The 18,626-nt window shown below is 35.6% G+C and overlaps 1 long non-coding RNA gene across 1 annotated transcript in view; it reads right to left on the reverse strand.

Moving 5' to 3' along the window:
- Positions 1–701: 701 nt before the first annotated feature.
- The window catches only part of LOC130014257 (uncharacterized), a 55,634-nt gene continuing 37,709 nt past the window's right edge, over positions 702–18,626 (reverse strand). Inside the window, exons 2-3 of the long non-coding RNA XR_008789239.1 lie at positions 10,049–10,192; positions 702–841 (exon numbers count right to left, since the gene is read on the reverse strand). This is a non-coding gene — a long non-coding RNA (uncharacterized LOC130014257). The remainder of the gene's footprint in view (positions 842–10,048; positions 10,193–18,626) is intronic.

The raw sequence follows: 18,626 nt of genomic DNA on the forward strand, positions 1-18,626 counted from the left end.
CACTACATTCCACACAACAGATATTTAGAAAATTCTGAAAATAGAAAATTAAATACATATTAATCATAATTTGGTGAAGTCAAACAACTCCCATTACACACCCACAAGCAACATAGGAGTCTTGAATAGTGGGTGCTTTTAATGCAACGTACCTGAAATTCCAGTGTGTTCCCAATCTAGTTCAAATAAAATAAGTCTGATTTAAACAATTGTGATCGCTTAAAAGTCAGCGCATCAATTCATTGCCATTAGCTTGATGACAGGTAAATTAAACATAAACTAAAATCTGTTATTGTTAGACTAGCTGTATTGAAGAAAGAACAAAAGTACAGATGCCCCTTCCAGTGTTTCGGTTTGACTTTATATCCGATTGAGCTCGGTGCCTGATTTATATAGTTATAAAAAAGCGGCCTTCAGCTTAGTAACATAACAAGTAAAATAACACATTCATTACAGAACACAATGTACCGAAGTCGACCTATAACGAACAAGGTATTTAAAAAGCACTTGGCTGTTATGAAAGGAACCGCGATATCGGTCCAGTATACGTGATGTCATGTCGTAGTACTATTATAGTGTGTAAAACAATATGTACCTTCATAACTAATCTGTCCATCGCCATCTTTATCAGCATCTCGTAAAACTTCGTCCACTTGGGCATCCGTGAGACATTCTCCAACAGATGTCAAGGCTACCCGCAACTCATGCGCACTGATAAATCCGTCCCCATTTTTATCAAAAGCTCTAAAAGCTTCCATCATTTCGGCTTCAACTTGATCTTTTGTTCGATATCTTGGAGCAAAGTGGTGGAGGAATTCTTCAAACTCGACTGTACCATTGCCTACAATTAACAAAAATGAAATTTAAATATTATGAACTCTAATTTCTTTATACGGGTAACTGCAATGTAGACCCCCTCTGTTTCTATACAAAATTCACGCGAAACCCTTTGGGTTTTTTTCCCCCGATTAGGACAGCGTCTTTGATGTAGGCAGGTAGGGGTTGAATGTCGACTGTTGGGACAAATACGTGTACCAGAGCATGGTCTCTAATTAGGCTGTTACACACCTATTTTCGGAGGCTTATTGGAATAAAGAACATTTAAAGGAGTAAAATCGCTAATATTTAGGACCTAGAAATTGACACAAATGGGTCGCAACGCATATAATAATGTAAAATGAATGTATATAAACTGATTTACATTCAATCGTTTTCGTTTTTACTCTGATTTCAAATCATTTATGTTGGGCTTAACACGAAAAAAGTCTCAATCAAATGGCAATCTCTAGCGTCTCGTTATTCCAGTCTACACCGATAGTATTTATTGCGAATGCTCTCCAGATATCTGCGATATCACTTCGGTGGAAGCGGACGTTAAATAAAGCTATTTCACACAGATACCGTTTGTCTAGTCTTGTTCTTCGAGTCCCTTGTTACAAATGGCGCTGAAACGCATTGTGGTACACGATTCGTGTATACCAATGTTAAAATGTTTAATTTGTCTTAAATATTGGATATCAGAAGCCCATCTTTTACCGGTAAGATCACAACATCAGTGTTGATTTAAATTGACAAACAATTTGTGTTTTCAATGTCGAAGACTTTGGATGATAGATACTGAGTTTGAGACTTAGCTACTTTAAACACTGATTAGCCATGAGCCCTTAGCGTCCCAAACTGCCTATGAAATAATTCGATACACTACTACAGCCGCGCAGCTACTATCCGCATACAATCTACTTCACCAACTGACTTCAAATATTTGTTCATAATTTGGGGACACCACAAAGCTAACAAGTGTTTGTTTGTTGTTCTACTAAATGATATGGTGAGCTTCAATTTATAGTGTGTAGAAGAGTTTTAGGCCTCATTTGTAACTTAAATTGGTATTGTGCAAAAAGACATTTTAAGTGTTTTTGGAATGGTGAATAATCCAGCTTCCGAATCTGTTGGATTATCAAACAAAAACCATATAAAAAGGACTTTAGTATATTACTGACTCTCTCCTCATCCATTATATCATACTGACTACCAAAATGGAGAGGTAAAAGGTCAAGACAAAAAGTAACCTAGTCACACAGACTAATGTATTTCAGTCGCAGACGATAATGACGGACAATGACTGTTACGTCCGCGTCTCGATCATGGCGCCATGTAAAAAGCCATTAACACTATCTAATCCGAAGACTGGTAATTAAATTCTACTTAGTATAAAATACTAGGTAGTGCTAATTAAATAATAGTCTTTTCCACCCAGTCTATCATTTTGACCACGTGTACAGAGAATCGATTTGATTTGATGTTCCTGCAGATTGTGAAGCCATTTCAGATTCAAAGAAGGGATTTAGGAGAAAGCAAAATTACTATATACTCCTTGTCACGTACAACTGGGGAATCGAAACCACGCCAGTTGACTCAATGACAGACTTTATGATACAGCGGGCACGTGCTAACCATTCAGCCATCCAACCCCCTAACATCACTAGGGACATCACGACAGTACGTTTTTACGGACAAATATCTTAGTGGAACGTGAATTTCCAAGTGTATCCTTATTCATCACATGATGTTTTATCCATACAAAAACAACCCATTTGAGGTATGTCATGATTGTTGTGAATTAGGTTAACCCTTGTTCTTGTTATATTACAATTTTAACGCCCAATACATATTATGGATAGGTTCATTATAATTAACAGGTAAACAACATAAAAAAGTTCTTGTCTGTAAAAATGTCACATTAAAACAATGGACAGTCCATTGAAATGCGTTGTTGTTCTTCGTAGGGTTTAACTTCTGCGCTTACGGCTAGCCCCCGGATCCATTCACTTTTTTTAATTGTCTGTATGTTTGTGTTTTCCTGAGTATGATGTCCTGTCCGTGTATTTGTTTTTGTGTAAATTTTGTGTGGTGCAGTCCCCCTGCACTTACTATTAGTATGTAATGCGGAAGGATCTTTCCGGTGGGAGGAAACCGGTGTAAACCCACAAGGTAAAAATGATGTCCAATCCACATACCCTCCACTAAGTATTCAAACCAAGACCGCAAGTCAGAGGTGACCGGCAATCTTACTGTCTATAAATATTCACTAGAGGTACTGGCAGGGCCATATGACAGGTTTATTAGTTAGCTTTTAACAATTAATGTACCCCGTTCCTCAAATCAAATCAATGAAAAGAACGTCTTTTTACAATGTTTTTATTTGTTGTAGCCTACAACACAGAACCAACCAGTCGTAAATGACAATTACAATTTTATCCTTGTAAAATATGAGTGTGGTTTCCAGAACCACAATCAATAAAAAGACGCCATTTTGTAGTGTTCGGTTACATATCAACAGATCAGCTCATTTAAATATATATCAATCAATTTTGTGGAAGGTTGGGGCAGCGTCAAGGATATCAATAAAAATGTTTTATGGCGCTAATTGCACTCGTGGTTTATAAACATACAGTAACATTATTCCGAGCAATTATCATTTTGAAGATAATTCGTCTGAAATGTCTGACTGACTTTCCACGTGCTTTGGATGACCACATTGATTGTTAGCAGCCAAGGGGTGTCGATTCTCAGAACTATGAAACTACTTAAGTAAAGAAGGAATTATCATCAGCATTCTTAGCATTATACCATTATTTATTAGTAATTTCATCAACATACATATTATTTCATTGATGTGGTAATTTTTAACATTTGTTATCTATGTTTCTTTGTAAAACTATACAGGGGCGTTTGGTGAACTGTACTTCCGTTACAGGTCCGAAAGTTAAGCCCCGGGTTTTGTAATTTTTCCACAGATCTAAAGGTTTGTAAATTTTTGAGAATGCTCCGATAGCTAGCACAAAGTAAACTTTTATCAAGAAATCATTATTAATCTGTTACATGAATACCAGATCTTTCAACAGATGAAATCAAGTCCTACCACCTGGTAAATAATGAAAAACGAACTTCTCGAAACTAAAATCGAGCTAACTTCATACTGCCTTGATATAGTGGCGGCTAAAAAGTTAAGAAATATCAAAATAAAATTTAGCAGTTTTCGCTAAACTTTGGAAATGCAATGCTACTTGTTAACTTTCTCTAAAGCGCGAAAGGTGACAAACACACCAAGATTTAATGATACCGAACAACAACTTCACTTGACATAGACTAGAACTGATTAATAGCAACCATCATGTTGCTGCGTAAATTGTATTGGTGTTCATCATTTATTAATTAAAAGTGGAAACACAGTAATGACATTATTAACACAAGTTGAATAAATGTAACACAGTGATAAATTATTACTTTATAACAGTTGTTCATTTTGTCGTATACTAATTGCTTTACCTCATTGCGACTCGTTAATATGATGGCAGAGTTTCATGTGGCCTATTGTGATAAAGCACCGAAATTTACACTTGAGGCATTTTCTCATATAATCATTCAAAGCGGCGGTGCGTTCATTCTATATTCTATCTATACTTATATTTGTGACTGTCGTTTATTTGTCTGTTAAGGGTTGGCAGCTATACAATTGGGCTGGCATAAAGCTGAAATTTGGTGTATATGGGTAACATAAGCCTGGTGGCGCTGCACTATCGCTTCCGGTTTCTGAGTTATACTACTTTCGGTCTCGGACACAACCCATGCAGCGCCCGGCCATCCGTTAGTATCATCATGGTACATGTATTATAAGGTCCATGGTATCATATATATTGATTAAAGTAAATTTTTACTAAATGTCATTGTGCTTGATAACGACAAGAGGATACTTGACGAAATGTGATATTAGAATAAACCAGTGACTGATATTCCCTAAAAAATGTGTTTTGCTTAAATGCCGCATAAAGATTATGTTTCAAACACGTACATTTCTATGCGTAATTACCGTGTAAGACTTCCAAGGTATGGTATGAAGTTCACGGAACATCTCCGAAGAATCCAGATTGATTGGCTTTTGTTCAGGGAAACTGTTGATGATATCAAGAGTATATAAAGAGAATTAACATAAAATTCTTAATAAGTTTTCGAAAAGAACTTTCATGTATAGATTGTAACATACAATATTTTGAATCTCTACAGCAGATGTCACTTTTATACAATGATATCCAGTGGCCTCGTTAATCGTGTTTAATTCGTTTCAGGATATTTGATCGGTTCTGGAAAAAATGTTCTGCAATATGTAGTTCATCCAGTAAGGCTTTCGTTGACACTTTATAGAAAAGTGATTGTAACAACCGTGAAAGAAGACAGTTTAATGAAATAACATCGATGTCGTCAGACCGAGATGTTTAAATAATTTATTGATAAATGGTTTAATGAATGAAGAATAACAAAGGAAACATTGTCTGTTCATGCTACATCACGGTTTATAACACGATATATGGATCGCGTTCGTTATTTAGTTAATGACTGTTGTTGAGTGCAGGATATAGAGCAGTGACGCAATTAGCTTCTTTTTAATAGGTCTCGGTGCGTTAATTGCATTTTTTTTTGAAAATATCATGCTACGCATGCTAAAATGTAGGCTACTTAGGTAGATTATTTAACATGTTGTTACGTATCAAAAATCAATATATCAACGATGGATAATCTCCCGACTTGGATTAAAAAGATGCCCATTTAAAGGTTTTAGCGAAGATTAGAGGTGACACTGGCTTTGACCATACGCCATTTCAATTTATCATTTCTGTGTAAGTTTCAGTACTCAACTAAATTGAATCATTTAGAGATGCGGTATCTGCTTCAGTGTCTACAATATCTTGCAGTTTGCAGGGCGTTACATCGAGTGTAATTCATTCAAATGGCAGTCATCAAATCTTAATTATTCAAATATTCTAATCCCAACACTAATCTAACAAAACCTTTTAATCATTCGCTCAACCCTTAGTTTGTGCCAGATATGGAAGACTTTGCATGCCACTGCAAGGTATAACGTAACGTGTGTTCCACAGCTTCCTTGCTACCGCATTGGTTTACCAGTTGAAAGACAATTTATTTAACCGGGAAACAGACAACCAAATTGACGAGAATCTATAGGAATATGTGCAAAGGCTCAGATTAAGTTACACAAAATTCCATTGAGCGTTCGTCCTCTAGTCTCCTCAAGAGGATCTATTTAACCGGGAAACAGACAACCAAATTGACGAGAATCTATAGGAACATGTGAAAAGGCTCAGATTAAGTTACACAAAATTCCATTGAGCGTTCGTCCTCTAGTCTCCTCAAGAGGATCTATACAGCATAGCTACTTTATAAACCCAGCTGATTCGTATATAAAGGATTCGTCGGATTTCTGCAACAGTAAATCAGACTAATCAAAACATGGTTGATTTTCAGGGGGATGGGGCAAATTCTTTACTAATATTCCAATCTCGGAAGCGCACGATGTTACCAGCCCGTAAGTCTAAGAATTACTACCAAATAGAAAACATTACCGACCCCGCCAATTTCACTCGCAAGATTGTTTTTTTCGAGAAAGTACATGATCTACCTGTGGGATCTCCTTTTACCCTTCGTATAACAGACATTTACATGACATCCTTTGAATACGCTGCTTTAAAAACCTTATCATTTCAAACACCTTCTAGTATCGAACAGTAGATGATACATTTGTTGTCGTAGAAGAACGTCAAGATGAAAACGAAGCCTTGGGTAACAAATCAGTTATAGAGCAAGTGTATGCACCAAGTATCGGCAACATAAGTTCAAAGAAAACTAGAATTCTGGAGAAATATAATACAGAAAAAAACATTTTCACTGGTGTGAACCCATTGAACCCCATACGATTTTGATCTACGATGTAAGATATACTGTCCACTACATATATACACGTATTTAATTACGGACATAATAATTTCCACATGTAGTGACAATTCTCTTGATTAAATAGAATTGCACAATCAGGAGCTACAAGGTGATAGATATAGACCCATATTTTGACCTATCCAGAGATTGCCGGAGGTACTACATATGAGAACGTATCCGTCTCGGGGGGCGGGGGCTAGTGGTCTAGAGTGTCACGCTTCGACCTCTAGCTGGCCGGTCACCTCTGGCTTGCAGTATCGATCCCTGGTGTGAGCGTATGTGGCTTGGAGATAGGGGCGCCTTCTCAACCTTGTGGGTTTACTCCGGGTACTCCAGTTTCCTCCCGCAGGAAAGACCCCTGCGCGTGCGCTAAGATAATTAAAAAATGAAAAAATAAGACTTGTCTGTGATATCGCCTTCGGACGTTCAACACTAAAAAAACAACAACAGCAACACATCCGTCTTCACTAGATTCCCAGAAAATTGGCCTCGAACATGGTTTTAGACACAAATTTTCGAAAATTGTCTCGTATTTTCGAACCTAAAGAACCCGGTATATGAGCACCTAAAATTCTGAAACTTGGTGTAATTATAGTGTGTATACTAATGTCTCCAACATATGTTAAAGTCATTCTTGTCCCATGCCATCTTGATATTTTTTCCATTATTTCCAAATGTGTGGTTTGGGTCATTCCATGTCAATTATCGCCCAATGAGCTTGATCCGACTAACGGTTCCTGAGATACGGTCCACCCAATTTTGGGGATTTCGGCCAAGATGGGCGTGGGCGCTGTTATTCAAAAGACCATAACCCAGTAACCGATAGGTCAAAATTACTGGAATAAGTATTTCTGGAATGGGAAAGAGGATGTCTTACTGTTTGAATCATAGTTGTCTAGCGTTAGGAAAGTCTGCGGCAGTTTACTATGTATCATCAGAGCTTATCCATGATCATAATCCTGCTTTAAGTGCAAAGACACTGATTTTCAGCCGCAAGTGTGAATATATAAGTTGATTTTGCGTGTTTATAAAAGATATTGTACCCCCAATTGTTTGACATTGTGTAGAAAACATGTTGAGCTAAATTTTTCATGAAAGTTAATCTCAAGATCACATGGTCTACATGGTCAAATTTAAAAGTTCTCCACTCTTTAAAACACACCCGGATGTCAAATATAAGTGTAGATTTAGAGTTCTTGTGGAATTCCCATTCCAGAAATACTTATTCCAACAATTTTGAAGTATCGGTTACTGGGTTATAGTCATAATCTGATTGCAGATTCGTAATCAAAACAAAAAGTTCTTTAAGACACCAAATGCGAGCTGTATATCTTCACTAGAAAGGTAAAAATAAGATATCTGCAACTCGAGTAAATTATTGATACATATCTTGTTTCGAAAACTCACCGGTTTTTCCCGACAAAATGGATGATAATTTTTATATAAAAAAAAAAGGTTTATATTGTTTTCCACCAACTGGAATATTTTATCTGCCAAAAATATGTGATAAAAAATACAACATATGTAACAGTTTTATGTCTCAGGTAGGCCTATTATAAAACAATTACCGATATATACAATATATACATCTTTAAAAATCTGTCTTTACATAATCCATTAACACAGTTTTGATTTACTAATATAAGATATTATTTTTGGTGACTTTGGTCTATTTGCACACGGTAACTCATGAAACTCAAATGCCCGTATCCCAGTCAATTTTCAAGCTACAAACCACAAAGTTTGCACAGTTTCTAGTTTTTACATGTACATTAACATATATTATTTTCCAGATTGTTTCGAGATTATGGCTCTTATAATTATCACTATAAATTGTCGTTACTGTAAGCCATTTTGAAATATTTAGATGTCCTTTTTTTCACCTTATTGTCTAAGCTGTCTATAGTTTTGTTGTGCATTCGTCCAGCATTGTCTATTATTTGTCGATAATTCGCATTTCTGTGGAAGCCATTGTAAAATGGACACTTGGCAGTATAAGCCAATTCTAGCTAAAGAGTCAAATATCATCAATTATTCATGGCGACTGTGAGCTATTTATTGATACACTTGGTGTTAATGGGTAGATTGGGATAGAATCAGCTTCGGGGATACAAACCAATTCGATCATTAATCTAACTGATATATGGAGTACGCTATTAGGTTGAACGCCGGTCGTAAAGAACACATTATTAGATGGTCTTGCACAGGAAGTAAGCAAAAAAGTAACGACGAAGTGGTATTATGACAGTAATTCGTTCCCTTTTACATATCACACATAGGTCGAAAATTTTGTTATTTATATTTAAAGATGAATCCCATGACTTTCTATGCTGTCTTGTGTAAATACCTTTCGAAAGAGGAGCCGATCAATGTATAATGTAGGGTATGAGAAGGACGAAATCTTTGTGAAAAATGTTTTTTAAAATATCTAAAGCTTTAAAAGTTATGAAAAGTTACAAAAAACCGGACCTTCCGATACTGATCCTCAATGGGTCCTAGCTACGAGAACGTAGCTAAAAACGTTGAGATATACTGATGTGCTTGTTTTTAGCTACAATTGGGTGCCGTTAGTTCCAAGTGGCAAACTCAATTTCTTTATTAATGTATGTAACATCTTAAAAATAAGATAATTTTATATTATTATGACTAATTAAACTTACAGAGGCCAATGTAGTGGCACAACTATCGCCTAACAAACATTCGCGTTTAAATTGTTTTTATCCGACATACACCGTCATACATCTCCCGTTTAAAAATGGTGTTCCCAGTAACGGCTTAACGTCTCGATATGAAATACGATGATTTATACCCGTTTCAGGTAGGATTGTTATGCTTAATTGTAGTTGGAGGTGGCAGAAATATTATAAATAACAATAATCAATCGTTGTTATGATGAAAAATGTTGTCAATTTTGCTTACTGAGGCCCGATGAGATCGGCGTTGGACTTTCCTACGTGGAACTATATAGCATCATCTCTTATCTCGAAACAAGGAGGGTTGATAGATGAGGTTTGTTATCTAAATGGGTCCATGCACCACAATAGCCTCAATCAAACTATGTTGTTGACTTGTTGGGCCATCAATTTGAATCCATGAATACACATCAATGCATCATAGATTCACATATCAGGAATCGGAAACATCCGAATGGAATCTAGAATCGGATTTAAAAAATCGATCACCCCATATAGGTATTAAAATAGTAAACTAAGGGGAGGTAACTTTCATACACAGGGTGGATCAAAGGGAAATAACTTACCGTCTTTATCTACGTTTTTAACCAGTAAATCTATATCTCCTTCTGACATGCATTGACCAAGACTGTGTACAACATCTTTTATTTCCCATGCATCAATACAACCATCCCCATTCTTATCAAATAATTCAAACGTTCGTCTTATATCTGAAATATAAAGTAGCATTATTAAATTCCTAGGAACGGTAATAGATCCATCTTTGAACGGAGGGAAATTTAACTCAGGAACTTGGTCAATCTAAATAAAATAAGAATCTCTTCTATTTTCGTTCCGTTTATTCTGAATTGGATTAGATTAAACGAAAGTTGCTACAATTTTAATAAGACTGACTATTTTAATATTAGTTGTCCACGGCGTTTAATTAATTTACTATTAAGGGTCGTCCAGCACTTCAATGTCCGTGTATTTACTACATTAATATTGTGATTAATGAAGCAATATCGTATTGCCTGTCTTCATGTAACATTTTCTGAGGCTGGGGGTCAAAGATTTCACGAACGCTCCCACGTTGCGTTATGTAGGTCAATCCTTTCAGATTACTAGATCTGATTAATTTTAAATTGTACAGACACAATTACACTTTTTTTCTTGGTGAAAAGTGATAATACTCCTTTAATGTGATGATCAAAGATGTGTTACGTTAGCAACGTAAGGAATAGTTGACATAAAAGATTAAATAACGGCATTAAGAGTTCATCTTGCAAGAACGAATAAAGAACGTTAATTTCATTAATTCTATGTGTTACAACGATATGATTAATTTCATTAATTCTATGGGATACAACATCATTAAAGTAGCTTAATATTATTAATACTGTGTATGTCTAATTATAATTACTGCCTTCAACCCCTCTACTCCATAATTCAGTTATCTGACGCAAAAAATATTCCGAGCTTATAAATTGTTCTTTACGTACAATTCTAGATATCGAATGTAATCGATTATGTAATCACAGTTTAAAGTCGGACTATTCCAAGCAAAGTAAATGTAAAAACGGGAATAATTTGTTCTAGACACCTAGCTTATTACTAAAAGGTTCATATGTCTGATATGGTTTCAGGATTTCCCTACCTTATTTAAATAGAAAAGTAGCCTATAACAGAAGGATGTGTTCTAGATAGAATAGTATCCCGCCACGTGCATGGCATCAGAAATTATAAGACAGAGATAATATCTTGTGAATAATGTCTTAATAAAGATGTGGCCCAATTATGTAATCATAAACATTTTAGCGATCTTCATGTACTAAATTCATGGTAAGTAAATGGAAAAAACTAAAAATGAATAATTCTTTAGGGGCATTTATAAATTGAAAAAAGCAATAAACTTCAATATACTTATAGAAGAACAATTATTAATTTATTTTGGCGACATTTCCAAGAATATTCTCAGTTTTCAAGCATGTGTACTAAAAAATGTGTAGAACAATTATATTAGACGGACAATAATATTTTATTTCTGTCATTTGAAAGCAGATACATGTATATGTTGCTGTTGATAATTGTACATTATGATACTAAAGAAACTTATTCCCATTTTAAATCTATTATCACTAAAGCCAAAGTGTCATTCCCGCAATAACAGCTTTGAAAATATATTGTGTTTTAGCAGCTGCTGTCTTCAGCACAGTGTTTTTTTCTCCCAGAAATGATAGGTCGCATTGAATCGGACGTCTTACTGCCATTGGGTAAAAGAATTACATTTATAAATTCTAAGACACGACATTTTCCCGCAAGTAAATATAGTTATTACCACAGTGCTGTAAAAGTGCTGCGATTCAATTGTGTATAATTTGACAAATACAGTTATATACGACGTGCAGTCATTAGATTAAATTAGGGAATTGCGATGTCGGTTTTTATTTAATCTTTAGAAGCAAACATTTCAAGGGCAAACTGGTTGGACACTTTCGACCAAATTCATGCACAAGAACCACAGTTGCAAATTACTATGATTGGTCGAAGGTTTCCGGCCAGTTTTACCTTAAAATGTTTGCTTCTAAAGATTAAATAAAAACCGACATAGCAATTCCCAAATTAATAGAAGTTAGAAATTAGACAATAGCACGTTAGAATTTTGAACCTAAGATAGGTTTGTACCTTGGATGCTATTTGTAGCCATATTTACAAAGATACAAAGCGCACGATCTTATCGATCGACGCCTTAAAGAGTGCAGTGCTTACTTGTAATTGATAAATCTCGCTTGGATTTAGACTAATATTTTTCCGCGATATCATCCTTGCTAGAAACGGACGTTAACCACCACTAACGTTTAGATAAAAAACGGACTATAATTCATATATTTGTTTTTATAAAACAGTAATTTTGTTATAAATCAAAATTACAAAAGCGTCTTAATAAATTGTACTGGCTTTTACTGAGCTAACCTGGGCATTGCATTGAGTAAGCTTTCGTATTATCTTAATGGCAAGATTTCACTGTATGTCCACATAATCCTTTAAAAGGCCAATCACTTCAAATCCCTAATTAAAATATTATGGCATTTACTTTCTAAATGTATGTAGGACGTTAAACCTCACTCCATTTCATTTTCATTCATAAATGGTAAAACCATATTGCATGAATATAATTAATTACATAATGTCCAGACAGACGGAAGTAGTGATTTTGGAGCGTTAATATGTTGTACAACATTTAGAATTGACTACAGAATCCGTCAAATGTATATCGGAGATGTCTAGACGGCAAGTCATTTAACCAAATATCTTGATTGACTCCCGGTGTGGGTTGCTTCATATCCGGTTCCAACTTGAGCGCCTGTCCCTTGGATGGAACCAGAACCCTATTAAGTATACGTACGCAATATTAGTTTACTTAAAAAAACAAGAGACAATTATTAGCAATAGTTCTTCTTCAAACTGTTTTCCATATGATTCGATATCCGGTTTGACTTATTACCATAATTTTTATAGTAACAAAATATGCAACCCTAACCTTCGTGTACATGTATATAGGCCTATATGATATAAAATATAGAACTTAGTAAGTCCAATAAAACCCAGTGCTGAAGAAAGGAAAATATAAATCAAATCAAATAATACTAATAATAAACAGTTTTTTTAAAAGGTTCCCAAGCACGGAAATAGATACAGACAATGAAAAATGAAGCTACGGGATTACCAGTTCTCGGCTATGATAAAATAGTATATATTCAAAGGGGTACCACTCGAATCCTGTACACAAGGAACCGAAACAAAACGGGGTTCGCGGTGGCTCAGTGAGTAAGATGTTGGCTCGCTAACCAGGAGGTCTCGGGGTCGCTCCTGGAGTTGGGTGAGAAAGTTCCTCGGGATTTCCCGCATGGTTTCCCCTTGTCAGTGGTGCAGTGGAATGAAAACCGAGGTCCCGTGTACACATTTTTGTGCACGTAAAAGAACCCTTGACAGTTGGAATTTGAAATTGCCGCTGTCCGGGCAACGTTTCCCCCATAACAAACTGCATGTACCCAGTTGGAGAACAGTAGGACGTTAAACCCCATTTCATTTCATTGCATTTATCAATACCAGACAAAGAAACCCATCCTTTTTCAAACCCAACCGTTTGCCATTGCGAGCCGCGTATTCTAAACCAGTATAACGATTTCAAATAATATCTCAGTGTCAACTTGACATTCAAAAGTATGAAATATACATTCATAATCTATCACACGGTAACCCTTAGGTCAGGATTCTCAGTTTGATCAATATGATAAATATTATTCTAGACATAACAAAATAAACTTCTCGAAATCTTGTGACTAAAGCTTGATATGATACGCCGGTTGTGTCTACAATGGTGTTATTCGGCTTTTTAGATGGAGACAGATTCGTTTATTGTTAGAAATGCTTAGTGTGTAGATATCATCGTATATTTCCTTGAGTCAAGTTGAGAAACCTGAATAAAATAATTTATTGCAACACACCGAATAAGCAATTTGGAAACTACAGTAACGTTTTATTTCCATGGCAATGCTAGTAATGGAGAGAATTTTGCGCCACACAGCGAAGATATGCATCTGAAAACATTCTTATATTTCCTGAGAAACCTTACTGAAACAGAATTTATCATTTTGAAACTACATTAACTTTTTATTTCTATAACCATGCTAGCAATAGAAAATTCTGCCGGCAGGGCGATATTTTTTTCTTGTTGATTTCAGACTTTGTGTTGCCCAATAAAGCTTAACATGTTGCTTTGCAATACTAAATATCATAAATATAAAAAAAACAATTATTTTCAATAGGCTATGTTACCGAAATGATTTCTGTTAAACATGAACTAACTACTGAATTCACTAGGACATATTCCCAAGCACATAAAATATTAAAATAATGAATGTGCTATTTTTTCAGAACAACTATTTTTTGTATGAACACAGATGCTTCTCGGCAGCAGTGTGAATTCAATGGCAATTAATGTAAACTTCAAATGAAAATAATGTCAGTGAAATCACAACCCAGCAGACATCAGAAGGCAGTAACCAATACATCAGATAAATGCAAATTACAATGTCACTTTGACACAGTACCATAACGCAATCAGATGTCATTGTATATAGCCTACGTTGCTATTTATTACAAACATATCGCGTGACATTGTCAATATATCATACGCTACAAATCTCATCACATTTCACCCCAATTAATACGATTCTAAGATTTACCGTTAATATCACGACATGTCATAATAGTCTACCATGTATCAGGAATACAATCACCAAATCTAAATTAATAGCACGTTATGACATCTATTAGCGGTATGGAGCGGCATTTACGTTATACATGTAGTTCTAGCCCTTAACCTAGAAAGGGGTACTCTAATATGCTTTAGGGGGGGGGGGGGTGTTTCACGAGCGCTTGATCAGAAGGTCTGTCATTGAGGCAAGAGGTGTGGTTTCGATTCCCCGCTTGATATACAATTGAACCATGTTAGTCCCGAAATGACCTAGTCTGTGTCTCTCTTATATGCTTACTTCTTATACATGTAACTTCTTACTTACACGTGTTAAATTGGCTATTTACACATGCAAACATGCTAATTTGTATGACTTATTTCTTAAATATATCGTTCGGTGTTAGTGTTTCGTTCTTTTTCTATTATTATTTTTAATTTACTGGCATATGTTTGATATTAATGCAGGTTAACATTTTTACATTTTACAAATGTAACAAGATGTAGTAAATACGATATTCTTCTAACCCGTAGTATGTAGATGATGGCGCTGTTTAAATTGTATTTACAATGACCGGTCCCTAAAGTAGGAACGAAAGTGCAACTCAATTATGGTAGATAGAAGACGGTCTGGGTCGTATTTATTTTCAAAATGTCTTCTGTTTTTGAAATGAGGAGTCTTTTGAAGGAAAATTATTGAGATTGGCCACACGCATCGCAACTGGAAATGCTACCTGAATTTACGATTTTAGTGACTGTTTAAATCGTGTTGAACAGGTAGTGGAGACACCTTCTACGTTAGAAGTAATGGAAGACAACAGATCGGGTGCTCGACTGCAAACATTCGTTGACGACCGGCGTATGTAATACTTAAAGATCAACTTTAAAACCAATGACTACGTGACTCCTCCCGAAGCAGACAAATAAATAGGAAACACTACAGACTACAGTGATCCAATGGGGCTGCAATTCAACTGGGGTGTTAGCTGCGATGTTTATCAATTTTTCTGACTGTAAACGCAAGTGACAAAAGAGCGTATAATACCAACATCCAAACTCTCATTTTAACCACAACTGAACATAATATCAAGGCCGTATAATATATCGAACTTTCAAACAAATTAACTGACATGCGGCATCGCTCAACAGCGACCTCGCTTCGTACACTCTATCATCTAACTGAAGTCTCAATCGAATGAAAATCACTAGCGCCTGGTTATTCTAGTCTATATAGTATTTATTGCGCATACTCTCCCGATATGAATATGCCGTCACCGTTTGACATGACTTGTTGAATATATCTAGCCTCGTTCTTCCAGTCCTTTGTTAAAATGGGCCTGAAACGCATTATGGTACACGATTCGTGTACCAATGGTAAAATGTTTATTTTGTCTTAAATATTGGATATCAGAAGCCCATCTTTTCCCGGTAAGACCACAACATCAATGTTGATTTATATTGACAATAATTCGTGTTTTCAATGTCGAAGATTTTGGATGATATTGAGTTAGAGACTTGGCTTAAGTCGAATTATTTATATTAGGTTATGGCTTCAAGGAACTGAACGACCATGGTTCATAAACAATGTACTCTAAGCAGGCAAAAGCTTAATATTTTAGGTAATAAGCGATCTACATGCATCTATTTGCTCAATGAGGGTGATAACGTTGCTTTAACTGATTGGAATGTGAAACGACTGGACTGGACATTTGGATATACGTCGTTGGTCAAATGGGGAAGGGCCATTTCCTGTACGGCCCCTAAACTATCAAAATTCATTTACTTCTACTTTTAAAGGAGCTAAATCTCTAACATTTGAGACCTAGAAATTGGCACAAGTGGGTCGCAACTCGTATAATACTTTAATATGAATGTATATAAACTGATATACATTCAATGGTTTCCGTTTTTACTCTAATTTCAAATCAGTTATGTTCCGCGAAATAAGCCAGCAGTCTCCATCGAATGCAAATTTCTAGCGCCTGGTTATTCCAGTCTACATTCGCCGTTTGGTTTGGTGCAATATGTCTAGCCTCGTTCCTCGAGTCTCTTGCTAGAAATGGGCCTGAAACGCATTATGGTACACGATTCGTGTACCAATGGTAAAATGTTTATTTTGTCTTAAATATTGGATATCAGAAGCCTATCTTTTTCCGGTAAGATCACAGCATCAATGTTGATTTAAATTGACAAATAATTTGTGTTTTCAATGTTGAAGATTTTGGATGATATTGAGTTAGAGACTTAGCTACTTTAAGACTTGTGGATACGCCTTTGATGTAATAATTTCTGATGTGTTTTTAATTAACAATTAATCTGCGTTCTATGGTAACATCTTCTTAATGCAAATTGTTTTCCCCAACTGTTAATCAGTCTTGTATGTACAGATTAGAAATGATGATGTATCTAGATTCCGGAATATTATCATACGTTAACTTTGTTTTTATCGACAATGACTATCGATCATAGCAGCTGAAGGGTGCGGATATAGACGCCATATTGTTTGATGAAATCGATCACATCAGTCCATAAAGCCCGGATGCAGACGCCATATTGTTTGCTAAAATGAAGTCAGGCAGAGTTGATGGAATTCCCATTAAACAGTAAATAGAAAAACACTTAGTCCATATGATGGATTAGCGTTTTTGTTTGGATGGCATTTTGTTTCATATAATTCTGTAGACGTTGGTTAATGGTCTACGGGGACATGGATTCTCTTTCTCTACTAATATAATAATTGCATACACAGCACAACTGTATACTTTACGCATGGTAATATTAAAGGTATATTCCCTTTAAAACTAGTGGTACAATAGTATATTATATAATCCGCAGAAGTATAATATTATAAATCACAATCGACCTTCAAGGGATATTGCCTGGTATTACGACTATGGTTAACGATGCAATTTACCACCGAGGCAAATTCCGATCGAAGTACATTTCCATAGAGCGATTTGTGGGGTCCATGGTTTGGTTAAACGAAGTGACTTACTATATTATCCCGATTATCCAGGTTATATATTTACATTTTCATATAGCATAATAAGTGATTACAGTGCAGTGTTTAGGTATATACCAAATGCGCGAATTTAGGTATATACCTAAACTTGCGCCAGTGGTGGGTTTACCGTCCAGATCTGGTCGAAATTATGCCGTTGTTTAATTTTGTATACGGATAGAAGCATACGAAACTTACGCCGTCCGCTTGCAATTAGCAAGCTTGAGAACAGACGCGAAGATAGGTGACCGACCCAACTATAACTTCGAGAAATCTTTATTTATCTTCCATTTTCATATTTTAATGAAATTTAAAACATTGTTTTATGATTTGTGTGCATGAAATATATGAAATGGATTAGAACCGCATAATAAAATATTACACTAATTTTTCAGCATGGTGGACATTCGGCCCAGTGAACTATTCTCAAATTAAATAGATCTCTAGTCTACGTACAGAATGAGACAGAAGGCGAACTTCTATTGCTATTGCAATTCAATGATGAGGTAAATAATCTCTTTTCAATGATTTCCATCGACAGGTCACGCCAATAAGTGAAGTGTTTGAGATGTCCATCATTATGGAAAATTCAGACTGAGATTTGATTTCTACTCCCTTGGTTCATTCCAGTCTATCAAAAAAAGACAATGACGATAAAAATAGTAAAGTATCGTGAGATAAATGGTATTCACATAGACAAGGTCTGTATAACCTAATCTACATGGGAAGAAAGCAATTTTTTGTCATAATCTGCAGTTCTTGTTATATAATGATGATTAATGCTCTGATATTCTTTAAGGGAACTATTATGTACAATACTTTTTAAGCTGTAAACATGGTTTCGTTGCTACTGAAAACAAAGACATAGTAGTCAGTGACAAAAACTGGGTAAACATGGCTGGATAAT

Source organism: Patella vulgata, chromosome 1, assembly GCF_932274485.2.
Source record: "Patella vulgata chromosome 1, xgPatVulg1.2, whole genome shotgun sequence".
Taxonomy (NCBI): domain Eukaryota; kingdom Metazoa; phylum Mollusca; class Gastropoda; family Patellidae; genus Patella; species Patella vulgata.